This window comes from Panthera uncia, assembly GCF_023721935.1.
Source record: "Panthera uncia isolate 11264 chromosome B3 unlocalized genomic scaffold, Puncia_PCG_1.0 HiC_scaffold_1, whole genome shotgun sequence".
NCBI lineage: Eukaryota > Metazoa > Chordata > Mammalia > Carnivora > Felidae > Panthera > Panthera uncia.
Window position 1 is genome coordinate 128,825,145 of NW_026057582.1, and position 12,968 is coordinate 128,838,112.

At 43.3% G+C, this 12,968-nt stretch overlaps 1 long non-coding RNA gene across 1 annotated transcript; it reads left to right on the top strand.

Annotated features, from left to right (window-relative positions):
- The first annotated feature begins 334 nt into the window (after positions 1-334).
- On the top strand, positions 335-1,603 carry LOC125909044 (uncharacterized). Its single transcript, XR_007453530.1, has 2 exons — positions 335-622; positions 1,042-1,603. It is a non-coding gene; the product is annotated as an uncharacterized LOC125909044 (long non-coding RNA).
- The last annotated feature ends 11,365 nt before the right edge of the window (positions 1,604-12,968 follow it).

Here is a 12,968-nt window from a genome sequence, read left to right on the forward strand (position 1 = left end):
ACAGAGTTTAAAAATTGGGAGGAATTAGTTTGGACGATACATGCTGACGTCTTGCTAACAGCACTTGAACTCTTGCCTTGGGTGGGCCACCTTTGGAAACGTTAGCCATTTAAAATGGTTGAAATTCCGCGGGAATGCGGAGAACGGTGGCAATTTTGTGCAGTGAGGAATGCATTTCCCTTTCAATGTGGCCACGACTTATTGAGCGCTCAAATGATCAACAGGCTGTTGGATCTACCAAGGTGGCCCAATCCTACCTTCAGAGAGTTCTACATTCCGCACCCCCCCACCCCCACCCCGCTTTCCGGTGAGGTAACAATGTGCTCACGTGAATAATTGGCAGTTGAAGAAATGAACTTTGTGAGCCAATCACTTCCCCGTACTTTTCCGCCGACAGTTTTGAAGAGTCCGACGGATTTCTGGTTCCTACCTTTGCCTACCTGGGGAGTTGCTAATAAAGTTGTCACTGTGATCAGCAATGGGGGATATGGGGAAATAAGGAAATGATCCTCCTGGAAATGATTCCCTGGATAATGATGGGACATACACACTGACTGAGAAAGAAATGGAAACTGGCTGGTGAGCCAACAAAGCCTTTCGAGGATTCTGTTTTGATGGAGAGGTGAGGACTTACGTCAGCATTTGGAATTTGGCACTACTTGGGGAATAAATCCACCCTTCCAAGTGCTATATATGTATTCTCTCAGCACCAACAAGAAAAAAGGATATTTGATAACAGTCACGTTTACTATAATTACAAACTTTCCCCATTGGAATTCACCTTAGCCTTTTTATTACAACTACTGCTTTCTTGGCTTCCTAAAACACAACTTCTGCCGGGTCTCTTGCTTCTTGGTTTACCTCATTTTTTTTCTTTTCCTACAGACTTTGCTGCCCTTCAATACTTGTTTGTTTTCATGCATGCCCTTGTGTTCTCTTTCTAGAACTGCTCACTTCCTTACCTACTAACCATACGCTGGTGACATCTCAAACCATGGCCCGTCTCCAGCCTTGTTTCAGTCAAGGTTCTCTTCTTCCCAGGAATACAAATGAGCTGAAGCTACCTCAGAGAACACAGAGAAGAAGAGAAGGGGAGAAGGTGAAGAAGGATGGCCGATCTTGGGAAGAGGCTGAAGAAGAAGATAGGATCCAAGATGGCCTCTCCCTCAGCGTCTCTCTCTCAGTGGCTCATGTAATTGAGCACCCTGAGGACGGCCTCATTTTCACCTCTCTGGGTACCCTTCTCCCTCGGGACCAGCTTTCTTTGTTTCTCTGTGTCTTTTAAGACCTCAGGGTTTATCCCACTCTCAGTTCAAGGTACCCACAGAGATTAAATTACATTGCTGGATCTCAAATGTGAGCCCTCAGGCGACTCAATTAACTGTGGCCGGTGGCACGTATATCCCAAACGTATCTGCAGGGGAGAACTTCCTTGCAGTGGGAAAGATCCCTGAATGAATGCTCATCCTCACGTGGACGTTACAGAGTTGGCCCTCTCACCTATGTTCTTGGCTTAAAGTATTCCATCCGGGTACCTTCAAGCAGCCAAAACTCTCTACCTTTTTCCATTCCTCTGGAAAGAAAAACAAAACCAGCAAGAAAATTTTATCAGTGCCTCTGTTCTTAGGTTCAGAGTCTCAGTTATTGTCACTTAAATGCTTGTTTGTTTGTTTATTTTGAAAAAGCAAGTGGGGGAGGGGCAGAGGGAGAGGGGGAGAGAGAGAATCTCAAACATGATTCTGTGCTCTCAGTGCAGAGCCTGATGCAGGGATCGATCTCATCAACTGTGAGATCCTGACCCGAGCTGAAATCAAGACTCGGATGCTTAGTCCCCCGAGCCACCCAGGTGCCCCCGTTATTTGTCATTTAGTCACGCCACCCTTTAATTGTTGTAAAATGTCACATAGGTTTATCTGCCCCCCCCCCCACCATTTCCACACCACTACTCTAATTCAGGGTTTTTTTTCCACTTCTCTGCGTTATCACATTTATTTCCCAGCTACCTTTTCCTCGTTCCATCTTCTCCACCATTGAAGTCATTTGTTACGGACTCACCGTTGGAGTCCCTCCAGAATTCCCACGATGGAGTCCTAATCCCCAGTGTGGCGGCATTAGGAGGGGAGGCCTCTGGGAGGTGATTAGGTTTAGATGAAACCATGAGGGTAGAGCCCTCATGATAGGATTAGTACCCTCATAAGAAGAGGACGAGACACCAGAGGCCACTCTCCCTCTCTGTGTCATGAGAAAGAGGCCACCGGTGAGCCAGCAACGGAGCTCTCACCAGGAGCCAAATGGGCCGACACCCTGATCTTGGCCTTCACAGCGGCCAGAACTGTCAGAAATAAAGGTCTGGTGGGTAAGCCTCCCCCTCAATTTTCCATACTGTGTTATAATAACTCAATAGTAAGTTACATATAATACATATACGACGCTGAAGAAGACGTTATTCTTCCAAATAATTGGCTAACCCTTCTGTCGCCACCATGGTAGGAGATATTTGGGCATTGACTCTGGTGGCACGTGACGTTAAATCCGCCTCCCTTGCTCTGAGATCCCGGCCACTTCTCCCATTTATCTCGCCTTCTGACCTCGTCTGTCCCCGTAAGAAAGGCTCCTTCCCTTAGAGGCTGGGCCTCCTCATAGCTGCCAGCGTCCCCCCAGGTGTCTAGGTTTTGCTAAATTGAATCCTTGGCATGGAACTATTCTCGCTAATGAAAAGGTTCCCAGTTATTAGGGGCTTCACGTTTATAGGATTAATAAAAAGAGTGTTTTCGTTTTGGGGAAATATTCTCTTTGTCTCGATTTTACTGTGTTTTCCATGAAAGCGAAAGTAATCAGTGAAGTTCACTTACTGTCCAAAACCTTGCTTAAAAATGGTTACTCTCAGAGTGCCTGGGCGGCTCAGTCCGTTAAGCAGCCGACTTCGGCTCAGGTCCTGATCTCGCGGTTCGTGGGTTCGAGCCCCGCGTTGGGCTCTGGGTGGACCGCTGGGAGCCTGGAGTCTGCTTCGGATTCTGTGTCTCCCTCTCTCTTGCCCCTACCCCGCTCATGCTCTGTCTATCTGTCTCTCTCTCTCTTTCAAATATAAATAAACATTAAGAAAAAAAAAAAAGTCTGCTCCCTAGCTCCTTTTTCGAGAAGCCCAGCGTGAGATGGTCTCTGAAATCAACCACATCATCAGTATCCCCCTTTGGAAGCAACCAGTCTTCCCTGATTACGTGTGAGAAGGTAAAGGAGGGTGGAACTTAAATAGACCAGAACCCTCGAAATATTCCAGAAAGATGCCAGAGGCCCTGCACTAAATCAAGTTGTCTGCAAACAATGGAGAGAAGTGAGGGCATTCATCTGGGGATGGAGAGCCATTTCATTTCTTTCAAACAGCATGCAGCAACAATTCTCCACCATTCGCGGGTGAAACCGAACTCAACTCTGTTTTCTTTAGGAAGACCCTTCGAGGTAGCCTTCAAACAGAGCCGAGGGGTCCTTGGCTTCCCGGAGGCTTTCAGAGGAGCTGGGATACCAAGGGCTGACATGGTCCTCAACAGCTGCTGATGCAATGTAGGCCCGTGATTTGCTGTTGACAGGCATTAATAAAAACCTAATTTGAGGAAATTATGAAAAACCTACTCATTATGCAATCTGGTTTATGTTTTGGCATGTGGCAATCATTGGCTTGATAGCCAAACCCCCCCCTCTCATTTCCAGAACTTTATGGCCGAGGTTTCAACTGCAGACCAGCCAGAGCCCCGCACTTCTCCACGGGTGTTTGATCTCTTAATTGCCTCAAGACACATCCACAGGGTTGCTTTATGATGCTGCAGGCCTCAGCCTGAGCCGAGGGATGATGGACACAGGGACCCAGCCCTGCCATTAGAAATCGTACTCGCCTATCATAGGAAACTGGATTCTGACCTCTCCATCAAGCGCATTCACCCCAATTGCTCTCACTGTTTTTTTTTTTTTTTTTAATGTTGATTTATTTTTCAGAGAGAGAGAGAGAGAGAGAGCGCGTGCAGGTGAGGGGCAGAGAGGGAGGGGGCCACGAATCTGAAACAGGCTCCCAGCTCCGAGCGCTCTGCCCAGAGCCCGACGCGGGGCTCGAACCCACGAGCTGTGAGATCATGACCTGAGCCGAAGTGGGATGCTCAACCGACTGAGCCACCCAGGCGACCCCTCCCCCTCTTTTTTAATGTTTATTTATTTTTCAGAGTGTGTGGGTGAGAGAGAGAGGACCAATTGTTCCCACTCTTAACTTGTTCCTTATGGCCTCTGTGGACTTTTTAGTGATGTTAGTAGAAAAGCCATCCGAGTTTGGGAGAACAGTGCTCATTCGTTTCTAGTTTCCACAAAGAGCAAGTAAGGAGTGACCTTTGCATGACTTTGCCTTTGACTATAGCTCATAAACGATATGTAAACTATTTGATTTTTTTTTTTAATTAAAAAAGACGTTCCTATAAATGGCGCCCTATCAAATTTGGTGAAGACAGAACAAAGATAGAAGAAGAGAGAAGATAGAACAAAGATAGAAGAAAGGGTTAAGAGAACCTCAAAATGATCTGGCTTTAGATTTTGGGCTTTCTGCTTATTCTAATACTATTTTTTTAAATTAACCTTTAAAGAGAATAGTTGGCTAGTTTGCATTTTCAAAGAAGAATTGGTTTCTCTCAGTGGCCTCTGACTGATGTCATCATACATCATAAAAGTTCCCAGATAAACAATGATAGCAAAGCATAGCCTTAAGCTAGCCAAACAGAAATGTTCTAGACAAAGGCTGTCTTGTTTTATCTGCCTTATCTGTTTCTGACTTATCAAATGCTGTCCTAGTCCTTCTTCCCTTCCCCCCCTCCCCTCCTTCCCTCCCCTCCCCTCCTCCCTCACTTCTTCCTCCCTCCTTCCCTTCCCTCCTTCCTCCCTTCCCGTTTCTTCTTTTTGGTACCTGATTCTGATTGATCTTTCATTGTCATACGCACTGCCTTCTGTTTCAATGAGAAGTTTTTAAGTATCAGTTGAAGTCTAAAAACAGCTACATTGAACACAGGAAGTACAACTGATTTCTCTGTTAATACTACCGAGTAAGCATGATTTGCTTACCCCTTCCATTCATCAGTAGGAAGTTCAGTCGAAATAGAAATCCTAGGGGCGCCTGGGTGGCTCAGTCGGTTGAGCGTCCAACGTCAGCTCAGGTCGTGATCTCGTGGTTTGTGGGTTCAAGCCTCGCGTCAGGCTCTGTGCTGACAGCTCAGAGCCTGGAGCCTGCTTCGGATTCTCTGTCTCCCTCTCTCTCTGCCCCTCCCCCCACTCACGTCCTGTCTCTCTCTGTCTCTCAAAAATAAATAAACATTAAAAAAAGAAAGAAATCCTGGAGTAAATGAAACACAGGAGAGACAGGAAAGATAGTATTTCTATTCTATTTTCTCAAGTTCCACCACTGGAGATCTGTTCCTAAGACTTTGCTTCTTCTAAAATTGGAGGCATTACAGGGAATTCTTCAGGGAGAGGTAATATTTTTAAAATTTACCTTATCACAAGTTATTAAACATACACCATAGAATGTTAGGGTCAAGAAAGATGACATTATCTTAGTAGTCTTTTTCATTTTTTTAAAAATCAACTTCATATAGGTATAACTTTACATACAAAACTGTAATAACTTGTTACAAATTTTTTTAACGTTTATTTATTTTTGAGAGACACCGCGTGAGCGGGGGAGGGGCAGAGAGAGAGGGAGACACAGAATCCAAAGCAGGCTCCAGGCTCGGAGCTGTTAGCACAGAGCCGGACACGGGGCTCGAACTCATGAACGGTGAGATCATGACCTGAGCCGAAGTTGGACGCTCAACTGATGGAGTCCCCCACCCCCCCCAGGCGCCCCAGTAGCTCATTCTTTCTTACTGCTGAGCAATATTTCATGATATGGAGAGAGTACGATCTACTGATCCAGGTACCTACTGATGGACATTTGCATTGTTTTCAGCTGTCACAAATAGAGTTGCCATGGACATCGCTATTCGAGACTTTGTGGGCAATATCTTTTCATTTCTTCTGGGTAAACATCTAGCATTGGAATTACAGGGTCATATGCTAAGAATCCATTTCAACTTCATAGGCAACTGCCATTTCTTTTCCAAAGTGCTTTTCGTCTTTCACACACCGGTATTCTGTCGGTCCGTATCTTTGCAAAGACTTCCTGTTATCAGTCGCTTAAAATTTTAACTCTTCTAGTATGCGAGTAGTGATATCTCATTGGGGTTTTATTTTTTTATTTTTATTTATTTATTTATTTTTTTTATTTATTTTTGGGACAGAGAGAGACAGAGCATGAACGGGGGAGGGGCAGAGAGAGAGGGAGACACAGAATCGGAAACAGGCTCCAGGCTCCGAGCCATCAGCCCAGAGCCTGACGCGGGGCTCGAACTCACGGACCGCGAGATCGTGACCTGGCTGAAGTCGGATGCTTAACCGACTGCGCCACCCAGGCGCCCCTCATTGGGGTTTTAATTTGCATTTCCTGGATGACAGCTGTTGTTAAACATCTTTTCACGTGCTCACTGCTCATGTGCTTTTGTAAGGTATTTGTTCAAATCATTGTCTGTTTGCAAGTTGGGTTGTTTTTTCATTATGAAGTTATAAGAGGTTTTTTTTTTTTTTCTGCTGTTGTTTCGCTTTTGTTTTGTTTTCCAAATGAATGTTGCGTACGTGTTCTTTTGGATACATGGCGAAGACTGTCTCCAAGTATCTGATAGCATAGATCCCCATCATTACTTTCCAAAACTGTTCTTTTCAACTGTCTATTCTTTCAGACGTATTCCGTAATGGTTTTGTTAAGTTTACAAAAATATTACGTTAGCATTTTAATTAAAAATTATTCAGTTGCATTTAAATTATTAGATGAAGTTGAGAGAAGGTGGAAAAACTTATACTGTTGTCTCTTCCAGTCCCCTGACGGGAATCCTGTATGACTTCCCATTTATTACACTCATATTTAAATAAAGTTTTATGTTCTTGGTATAGTCATGATATATTTATTTTAATATTTATGATAACGTAACAGAATTTCCCACCATATTATCTAACTGTTTTTATAGCCTAACTGTATTGTGGGAATGTCGGTCACCTTTGAGTAGTCATTTCATTGCCTTGGACAGACCTCCTTTCAGTAGCCACCCACAAATCTTAGTTCTACACAGTAAACATTTATTGCTTCATCAGGCAAAGCCCCCTATAGGGCTGGGCAATCCATCAGGAGAGTCACCTCCACATGGTAACTGAGTGACTCAGATTGAATTTACCTTGGGACACCTTTATATAAAAAATGCTTTCACAATTGCCTTCGCCGGGGAAAGGCGGATTGCAGAATTGAGTGTTGGCAAGAAAATGCTTTGGCCTGAAAATGGACATGGGTCACTACTGCTCACATTTCATTGGCTAGCATTAGTCACATGGCCATGACTACCTTTATGGTAGTTAGGAAGCCGGCACTCAGAAGTGGAGAATGGGATGTTCGTGAACATTGGCACGTCCTCCATATTTGTTTTGTTGACACGATTCTTTTGTTAGGAGTTAAGAAAATTTTACTGAGCTTTTGGCAGGTTCCTGGTAGTTCTTTGCATTATCTTTATTTATTTATTAAAAAAAATTTTTAATGTTCATTTATTTTTGAGAGACAGAGCTTGAGCAGGGAAGGGGCAGAGAGAGAGAGAGGGAGACACAGAATCTGAAACAGGCTCGAGGCTCTGAGCCGTCAACACAGAGTCTGACACGAGGCTCAAACCCACGGTCTGGGAGATCATGACCTGAGCCAAAGTCGGACGCTCAACTGACCGAGCCATCCAGGCACCCCTCTAATCTTTTTATATTTTCAAAGTATTAATATTTTTCTGTATTATTTAATGCTTTCATTAAAAAACTTTGGTATTTAGTTCCTCTTCTTTGTGATTAGACTTAACAATTGGTAATATATTCCCTTCAAATATCAATTCTTATATTTATTTGTTAGTTCCATTTAGTTTCTTTATTCTAATTTATTGGTATATTACCTTAGTTTTATTATTCTTTTTCTCCTAATTCCTTTGGTTTTCATCGTGTTGTTCTCTTTCTAACTTCTTAAGTTGACTTCATTTTTTTCCTGTTTAATTACAAGTGTTTGCATCTATAAATTTGCTTCTAAATGCACCTTAGACTGCATTTATAACTTCATGTTATGTAATAATTATATATATATATATATATATATGTGTGTGTGTGTGTGTGTGTGTATGTATAAAATTGTCAAACAAGCTTATAATTTTATTTTCCTTCCCTCTTTGGGATTCTTTAGTGAGTAGGATATGTATGCTTTTCAATTATTTGTTTATTATGAAACAATACTTTGTTATTAATATTTAGCTTCACTGTGTGGGTCTGAAAATGAAACACACGCATCGTTTCTATTTATTGAGATCTTCTATGAAGTCCAACACTTGCACAATTATTGTAAGTCAGCGATCCCCATGGTTTAGGGTACATAAGAATCCTTGAGGTGCTTATTGAATGGCATGTATCTAGGTCCTCTCTGGAGATTATGATTCATTAGGGCTGAGGGTTTTCATTTTTCACCAATAATTGCTCCTGGTGTAGCTATACTCAGAGAAATGCAGCTATAAATGACAGAGTGACATTTCAATAAAAACCTATATTAGCCATTTGGGGGGGGGAGGCACAGAGTTCCATATTCCATAATGGATTTTAATTATACTTTTCAAATTCTTAGAAATGATTTCAGACATTATAAGGAGAATGGGACTTAATACAAAGTTAAGTGTCGACAAGATCATTGAAAATGCTAAAGGAATAGGACATAGGTGGACTTTCCAGGGAAGCTTCCAGAATACCAAAGAATGGACCCAGCAGGAAGCTACTATTTCTGAGGCCACTGCTTCGGCTCTCAGCTGCCTCTTGACACTCAGGAAGCCGGAGACAATGGAAACTAGGACACTGCCACTGTCACACCTCAGCTTCTGTGGTCTAGTTTACAGATAGGGAGAGCTACAAAGGAGTCAGCGATCTGACAAGTGTAACGTCTTCCTTCCGCTTTCCAAATCCTGTTTAAGTGCATCTAAGTGACAGGACTAATCCACATCTAGAACTGAAAAGGAGCCTGGAGGTTATAGCTTTTAGCTTTCCAGTCTCTCCCACTAGAAGCACGATGAGGCAGAATTGGAAAACATCAATGTACAAATAGAAACGGTGTGTATTAGGGGCGTGGCAGGGCTCCTGAAGTGGACGGGATGGCCATAGGAGACATCCGGAAGGAGAAATCCGTGCCATGGGATATGGTATATCTGGTTTCTGTTAGAGAGGGATAAGTCAGAGGTGACCTCAAGATTTTTGCCATGCATGACCACAAGGTTGGGGCTGTCATTGAACAAGATACGGAAGCCAAGGAGCCATGCTACGTGTGTATATGTAAAGGAATATAAGTTGAAGCAGGTAATAAACATTAGTGTATACCTTTTGAGTTCAAAGTAATGTGGACCTCTCCGGAGAATATCTAGGATCTACTGGAATATCTGAGCCTCCCTGAAAACAAACTATGAAAGCTGGAGACAGAAGTAGTTTATACATTTAATATACAGGAAAATTCATATCCTCTATAGAAATTATCAGACTAAATATAGAGGAGAATTTGAACATAGTATCTGGAGTTTAAGAAAACAGGAGTATATGAAAACTGTTTTAGAAAGATATCAGGAAAAAAAATCACTGGGTTGGGACACACAAGACGTGAATTAAAGCTCTGGTTCTGTTTTTATATGGTATGTTACTTGAGCAAGTCATTTAATCTTTAATAAACAGAACCTAGTTTTGTTCTCTCCAAAACAAGATGTATCAGTTAGCTATTGCTGTATAACAAAATTCTTCCAAAATTTATTGGCCTGAAACTATAAGCACTGATTTATTATTTCCTGTGGGTCTGAAGGTCAACAGGTGATTCTTATGGGACAAGACTGGGCGTCCTCATGTATCTGTGGTCCGTCATTGTCTCGGGAGGTGGCTCTGTTGATTTTGGCTAGGCTCTCTCACACATGTGTAAATGGACTAGCTGCAGTCTCATCTAGAATGGTTTTGGTTAGGGCAATTGGCATCTCTTCTCTATGGTAGGAAGACTCGAGCTTGTTTTCCTGGCAGAGAAAAATTTTAAGAGCAAGAGTGGAAATGTGCAAAGCTTCTTTAAGAGTAGGTTTGGAACTGCAACTCTGCCATTTTCAGGGTATTTAAGTCACAAGGCTAGACACGATTCAAGGATTTGAGCAAAATGTCGTGAAGAATAGCTAACAAGGGCTGCCTGGGTGGCTCAGTTGGTTAAGCATCTAACTCTGTTTTTTAAGTTTATTTATTTATTTTGAGAGAGAGAGTGAGAGTGAGAGAGAGTGCAAGTAGGGGAGGGGCACAGAGAGGGAGAGAGAGAATCCCAAGCTGGTCAGTATGGAACCCGATGTGGGTCTTGGACCCATGAACCGTGAGATCATGACCTGAACCAAAAATCAAGAGTCGGATACTCAACCAACTGAGCCACCCAGGTGCCCCGAGTTTTGGCTTAAGCCCCATGTTGGGCTCTGTGCTGAGCAGGGAGCCTGCTTAAGATTCCTTCTCTCTCCCCCTCTGCCCCTCTCCCCCACTCCTGTGTTCTCTCACTCTCTTAAAAAAAAAGAAAGAAAGAAAGAAAAAAAAGAACAGCGAACAAAATACAAATGGCAGTTGTATTTAGGGGAAAGTTGAATTGTTTTCCTTTTTGCTAATGTTTTATACATTTTGTACCTTGAACTTGACTATTATAATCAGAAAAAGTATACTTTAAAATATATTCATCATTTTGGAAATGTACTTGCTAGTATAAAATAAAACATCAGTTCCTTTGTAGCCTGGACAGCAACTGAGGGGACTCTGTAGTTTGAGAGGCTAGCAAAACGAACGTGAACATGCTTTTCCTAAAATTATGCATGAAATATGTATAAACTGACCTTTCTTGAGATTTCTGTGAGTTCCCAGGAGATTCGGTTCATTTGTCCCTCCTTTCAACGCCCACAGAACACACTAGATCTCAGCCACGATGGCTATTACTGCATTTCTGCCACCGCCATTGGGACCCGGGTCTCTTTTCCTTGCTTTTTTCATGAGCAGTATTTGTAGAAGGCTTTCAGGAACGCACAGACTTTATCGAAGGTTTGGGAGTGATCGGGGCGATGTGAGAAATAGCTTCATGGCCTCACAGAGCAAACAACCAAAACTACGAGATGAGCTCGTCATTGACGTTCCTTCTCCCGACCTGCTCTGCCCCAGCCCCAGCCTTATTCTGTAGAAGATGTCACCCTGAAGCTGCATTGTTTGAATTGTCCCTCCTCTCCAGACTCTTTTACATCTTGGGCCCCTACATGCTGCTCCCAACGCTAAAAATTCTTAATTTTTTTCCTCACTAATCAGGTTTGCGGATTCTCTGATTTCTGCTTCCTTCCTAATATGCCCGTAGGGGAACTCAACCAGATACTTTGCTTTAAATCTAAGAGAGTTAGGGGTGCCTGGGTGGCTCAGTCGGTTAAGCCTCTGACTTCGGCTCAGGTCATGATCTCATGGCTCGTGAGTTCGAGCCCCGCGTTGGGCTCTGTGTTGACAGCTCGGAGCCTGGAGTCTGCTTCGGGTTCTGTGTGTCCCTCTCTCTCTGCCCCTCTGCCACTCACACTCTGTCCCTCTCCATCTCAAAAATAAACAAACATTTAAAAAAAATAAATAAATCTAAGAAAATGAGACACGTCATTCTAGAAAGAAGTGTGTGGTGTCATTCTACAGAGATAGGGCATAGCTATAGTCAATTTGTATAAAAATCTCCTACATGTACGTGCATTTATTCAGCGAATATTTTCTTAAGTTTATTTATTTTGAGAGAAGGAGAGGCTGTGGGGGAGAGGCAGGGACAGAAGGAGAGAGAGAATCCCAAGCAGGCTCTGCAATGTCAGCACGGAGTCCAGTGTGGGGGGTGGTGCCCATGAAACCATGAGATCATGACCTGAGCAGAAACCAAGAGTTGGACCCTTAGCCAACTGAGACACCCAGGCGCCCCAGCAAATATTTTTACGTAGCTTCTATCTTCTAGGCACTGTGGTCAGCCCTGGGCCCTCGAAAGTGAGTGCCCTCCTGTCCTTTTGAAGTTCATCTGTTGTTACTATCTCATGTTGTAAAGTCACCATGGGAATCCTTCCTCAGAGTTTTTATATGTTCTTTTTAAATTTTTTTTTAACGTTTATTTATTTTTGAGACAGAGAGAGACAGAGCATGAATGGGGGAGGGTCAGAGAGAGGGAGACACAGAATCTGAAACAGGCTCCGGGCTCTGAGCTGTCAGCACAGGGGCCCGATGCGGGGCTCGAACTCACGGACTGCGAGATCATGACCTGAGCCGAAGTCGGTGCTCAACCGACTGAGCCACCCAGGCGCCCCTATATGTTCTTTTTAAAAAAAGAAAAGTGCAAAAGAGGTTAGAGAGGGAGGGAGCCAAAGCATAAGAGACTCTTAAAAACTGAGAACAAACTGAGGGTTGACGGGGGGTAGGGGAGAGGGGAAAGTGGGTGATAGGCATTGAGGAGGGCACCTTTTGGGATGAGCACTGGGTGTTGTATGGAAACCAATTTGGCAATAAAGTTCATATTTAAAAAAAAAAAGAAAAGTGAATATACCAATCTCCATGGGACGTGATAGTGGTGAAACCCGAAATCAAGGCAGAAAAACAATAGCGAGGAATGTTTGCAAAGGCTCTTGGGGAAGAAAATGATTCATTTATTTACCAACCAAGAGTTTCTAGCCACTTCCTTACTACTGAGCAGGAACCGCCTAGAAGCCAGGATGGTCCAGGAGGTGCCTAACACACATTTCCCTGACCTCAAACATTTCTCTGCCAACCAGGAAGGGCAGAATGCATGAGCAGGAAACATACTCAGA